The sequence below is a fragment of the Peromyscus eremicus genome, chromosome 5, assembly GCF_949786415.1.
Source record: "Peromyscus eremicus chromosome 5, PerEre_H2_v1, whole genome shotgun sequence".
Classification (NCBI taxonomy): Eukaryota; Metazoa; Chordata; class Mammalia; order Rodentia; family Cricetidae; genus Peromyscus; species Peromyscus eremicus.
Genome location: NC_081420.1, coordinates 35,431,034 through 35,436,980, shown reverse-complemented (window position 1 = coordinate 35,436,980; position 5,947 = coordinate 35,431,034).

The following is a 5,947-nucleotide window of genomic DNA, read 5'->3' as shown; positions in this document are numbered from 1 at the left end:
TATGTTTCCTGAGCCTTGGGTATAAAATTGTGTTGTAGATGTACTACTTGGAGCTGAGCATCCCGGGGCCATTTGTTCTCTACATTTGACTAGGTGTGCCTTTCTGTAATGAACCCCCCACTACAAAAAAGTTTTTTTGATGAAGATTGAGATATATATTTATATCTGAAAATTTGAAATTAGAAAATACAAATGAGAGAGAACATGGGGAGTTAACGTCTGAGAATGGATTATTTCATTCAGTATAATATTTCCTAGTTTCATATACATACTTCTGAAATTGTCATAAAGAGATTAATACAAACCAAGCTCAACACTTAGAAAGTTTAATAAGATGTTTCCAAATCATAAAATTAAAAAAAAATCAGTATTTTTTTTTTTTTACAGATAATACCAACAGGCTGTACTGTTGGTAAAGTGTTTGCCTGAGTTTGATACCAACAACTGAAGTAAAGATGCCTGGCATTTGGTATGCATTAGACACCTCACCAAAGAGACAGGCACTGCAAGATCCCTTGGTCAGTGGCCAACAGGTTTAACTTAATTGGCAAGATTCAAGTCAAAGAGATAGCCTTTTCCAAATGAGGTCAAGAACATTATAAGAATCACGCCAAGGCTGCTTTCTAAGCTCTATAGCTCTGCAGACATAACCATAAACGCACATGGAGACAGCAGGGTGGGGAGAGGAACAGAAATACCCTAGATCATGTCAAAATCAAAGGATTCCCCCTTATTTTTATCCATTTATCCAATATTCACTTATATAAAAGTGGCATATCAGTCCTCATATCAGAACACCAGGAAAATCTTATCAGCAACTAGGAATTTCCTGTCTTCCAATCCTGGGGAAATTTGACTATGAGTTTTTTTGGTGGTTGGTTTAGACCAAAATTGTTGATGGACAGGTGGATCCATAAACCCATAATATGAATTTCTCTGGTTTGTACACAAAGAATAAAAGTGTTGGCAAAAAGAAATGGGCTTGCTTCTTTACCTTTCTTCTGAGCTAGAAGAGAAAGAAAAGTATCGTTTTCTCCTTCCACCCATGCCTAGGGCCATCCTGTAATTCAGAAAAATTTGTAGGACATAGTCTAGACCATATCTAAGTTTGACAATGAGTCAGATTCTTCAGTACTTTCCTGAGTCTTTGAGACTACAGACTCTATATATGTTCTCTATAGTGGACACATTTTGTAGGATAGAAAAAACTCACACATGATGTACTTGCAGAGTTCTTTCATTTGATAGGTAGAAAACAGCAGCAACTTGTCTCTCTTAGAGATTTGCCCAACTGCTTCATTAACCCAATAAAATTTGTCATAAAAAAGATGACATTCTGCTAGCTACAGGGTGAAGCACACCGTCTGTGTTCATAATACACTTCCCTCGCTAGAACTCAGCCACAGGTTGTGATTACAATGAGGCTTTTGCTGATCTGAGTGTTAAAGCACTCAAGATGGTCTGAAAAGCAGATAAGACTGGCTGCCATGGGGGGCTATTGGAAAGCAAATTGTACAATATTTGTTTTGAAATCAAGCAGTTCCTAATAGGGGACAATTATTCCTGAATCGGAGTACAGTATGAACTTCTTCCATTGAATAAAGTTTACAGAAGGTGAATAAGCTATATAGACATTGCTAATACCATATTTTGGAAAATTATTTGGGTGTAATGTAAGGCAATTTTGTGTTATTTTTGGGAAATAGGAGTATGATGGGGTAAATTGTTGACTCCTCCATGGGCCCTTTGAGCAAATAGTTTGGTCTATAAACAATCTGTAGTCACTAGACTTGTATAATACCTGTCAGAATCCATAAGGCACTAGAGGAAGCAGTCAGTACAGCAGGACAAAATAAGCTCTGGTTCAAGTTGGCTTCTTAATGGTCTATGCACAACCCCAACTGATTTGATCGACTCAGACTGTGAGCATCATGCAAGATGCAAGGGTAAGAAAATTGAGGCTCAGGAAGCATGATGGTAGATTATTTACAACTAAATGGAGTAAGGCCCACTATCCATGGTGAGATAATGAAGCTGTTGTCTGAATCTTGATAAGTCTTGTGAATTTTTATTACTGTATTAACCTATGTTTAAATTTTCTTTGCATTCTCACAGTTTCTCAATCATAATGACAGTTTTCTCTTTAAGGAAGATGATCAGCATCTGTAAACTTTTCAAGATATAATATCATCTTTTACAAAGCATATCGATTTAGTAAATTATCTTGAAGAACAAGAGATGATATTTATTAATAGTGAAGTAGTTGAGGAGTTTGTACAAGGGTGTGCAGCATACGTGAGAAAACACAAGTGTGGTAGTTACAGGTTTCTTCAGTAAAATCCCTGTGTCTAGGGTCAGTCTTCCCTAACGAGTGTTGGAAAAGTGAGGCATATGACATTTGTAATCTGTACACACTTTTAGTTTCATACAAGAAACAAATGGTTAAACCTGATTGTTGAAGAAATTGTATACTTTAGTTCAACAACATTAAAACAATCCTGGCTATATTGTGATCCTGAAGCTCCCACATATAGAAAATATTTCATCCTGCCAAAGGATGGCAGGTTGTTTCAGGAGAAATGTCCATGATTGTTAGTACTCAATCACATGGTAAAACAATCAGCAACTCTGGCAATGTGTCCACTAGTAAAAATTAAGTAAATACTTATGGTAGTAACAAGCAATGTCTTGATTTATATTTAAAGCTGACAATGTATATTGCAGCCATAAGGTCCAGCCTTCAGCATCTTAGGGATTAAAGGGGATCCACGGAGTCAGTGAACTAATCACTCAACTTGACTTTTTTATCTGAGGGAATAAAACTTAATTCTCTGGGGCAGGTGAGGGTGGCAAAATTTAACTCTCTGGGGCCAGTGAAAAGGGGAAACACACACACACACACACACACACACACACACACACACACACACACACACCTCCAACATTTCAGGATCTCACCTGGGGTACTGATGAATGGCAAGTCTTCTGCAGGTCAGAGAAACTGAAGAGGAGATGAAGAACAGGTGAACTACTAGACAGACAGACAGACACACAGGGACTTTTCTGATGGCCAAAGCTTAGTTCTTCGATTTATTATTCTTTTTGTTGCTTGTTCTACTCTGTTCTTTTTCTGTTCTGTTCTTTTACCCTCATGTTTCCCTTCTGTCTATTCGTAATTTTTTCCTTACAAGTGATACACCTCAGCAAAATCTCTCAAGCAGTATAAAAATTACAATGTGGTTACATTCTATTTTTTAATTGAATAATTACAATGAATATAAGTAAAAAATAGCATGTTTTCCATATCCCTTACATGATTAAACATTTTACATGTTACAGGTAAAAAAACAAGTTGTCCCAAGAACCCACATACATTCAGGCCCAAGCAACTTGGCATAGACTAAGAGAGTGTAAACAAGCAAGCCATTTTTCTCAGCCAGTTCTTTTGCTGGCAGGCTGCATTTTGTTGTTACAAAGAAAGGATCATGATTGGAAAAAGCACAGGGACAAATAGCCCAAACAGGTGGAAACGCATGAACTATAAACCAATAGCTGAGGAGCCCCCATGAAACTGGATCAGGCCCTCTGGTTAAGTGAGACAGTTGATTAGTGTGAACTACTTAGGAGGCCCCCAGGCAGTGGGACTGGGACCTGTTCTTAGTGCATGAGCTGGCTTTTTGGAACCTAGGGCCTATGCTGGGACACTTTGATCAGCCTAGGTGAAGGGAAGAGGGGACTGGAGCTGCATCATCTGAATCTACCAGGCTGAGCTGAATCCCCAGGGCAGTCCTTGCCTTGGAGGAGGTAGGAATGGGGGGTGGACTGGGGGGAGGGGAGGGGTGGGGTGGGAAGAGGGAGGACAGGGGAATCCGTGGCTGATATGTAAAATTAAATTAATTATAAAATTTAAAAAAATAAAAAAGAAAGGATCAGTTACTTTATTATTTATCTCAAAAGGTAATCTTATAAGAAATCTTAATAGAATCACAAATCTAAACTTTTATTTATGAAAAACAGTCAGCTCTACTTTAAATCCTCAGAGTGCATACCCACTCATCAACAGTTTTTTTTTTTTCATGTTAGAAAGCTGAGGCAAGAAATGGGTACAAGGAATTAATCATCGCCCTTCTTCACCAACCCATCCTAGCAAGAAAGGTGCATCAGCCAGCAATAGCCAGGTTGCCATTATTCCTGCTCCCTGACCTCAATGAGTGCCTTGTTCAACTATTAAAAGTATGTCTTTATAAACCTTAAATTTTTCCCCAAAATTTTCTACCTCAAAACCATTAACAAAAACATCTTAATTTAACCTTGTCATTTTTAAAGGCTTTGTTTTAGCTATGATACACACCAAAACCAACGAACACATCTCCCAACTTAAAGATTAAAAGAAATTGAGCTATCTTAGCTTCTGGGACTGAACTGTTTTTTCTTAATAATTAACCAAAGCCATAGTCTACACAGCTCCTCAAGGGAAACTCAAAAGTTCTAGCTGTGTGACACTTTCTTGTTCTTATTTTCTATCCTCTACAGCTTCTGCTTTATCAGGGGTGAGGGCAACATCATATCCTGCATTAATCTATATTAATTTTCCAATTAAACTAACCTCTATCATAGTCCTTTAATATATTTATTAAAAAAACCCTCAATTATCAAAATTCTTTTTAAGCTACCACTATTATTCCATAAAATAATTGCTTCAGTTAAACAGTACAACTTAAGAGGAAATCGTCTGCATAATAATCTACAGAAAAAAATACCCAGTAGAACGAGATATTTTCGTGAAATAATTACACTATATTAAAGGCAGTGTGGATCACCTCACACCCATTCACACCATACCAGATGCCAAATAAAAGTAGCAGTAGCAAACATGCAAAGACACAGCAGTAGTAAGAGACATTCTGGAGCTGAAGTCCTCAGGGCCTTGCCTATCTGAGATTCACCCATTAGTAACTTGCATTAGGGTGGATCAATCCCCTGAAGTCAAGTACGACTTGATGCTCCTCTGACACTGCCACTGGAAAATTCAGGTATAAATCCATGTGTGATATTGTAATACAGGGCAAAATCAATGCCTGAGATGGTCATTGGCTCCATTAAGGAAGCTACAATCAGATTGCTGTTAAGTAGATGCAACTGGTCTGTGAAAACACCTTGTAAACATTTCTGCTTAAGTCTATAGATTCCTGGAACTTTCACATACTTTGTGATGCATTGTTTTACAATGTTTGATAGTTACCAGCAGAAAATCATGTTTGGTTAAACTGTAGAGAATGAATGATTGTTCCTGTGATATGATGATCCAAAAGTCAGATGAGAATTGACTGCATGTATAACCACCTAAAACACTAAGGGAACATTGTAGAAGACATGACAGAACATATATGACATCATGAACTAGAGACATGAACTAGAGACAAGGTATTAGGAAGTACTCATATTTTTCCTTCTGTCCATGACTGTGAGTCATCATGGAATGGAGATGACTTTAGTAATTTGCAAAGTAGCCTCAGCCCTAGATATATTATTGCAAAATGCAGAATAACATGAAAAGAGATAAGAATGTGGTAAAAGTCAAGAGGATGTTAATGCTCCATGAGGTAACAGAAGCATAGTTCCCTTAATAGGACAAAGGAGTGCGTCAATCTGTCCCAGTTTTTCTTGGGACTGAGTACAGTTATTCATGTATGTACGATATATGTTTATTGTAATATATATGTATATATACATATATATAGATATATATGTATATATACATTATACAGACACACACCTATTATATCTGAGGTGGAAACTTGACTGAAGATAGTATTCAGGTAAGCATTGTCTTGAATTTGAGCACACACTATGGTGGAACTTCTGAGAGATGTAGACATCTTTGACTCAGTCATGTTCCTTAAGTTGGCCTTCATCCATGTTCTTCTAATTAAGCATTATCAACACA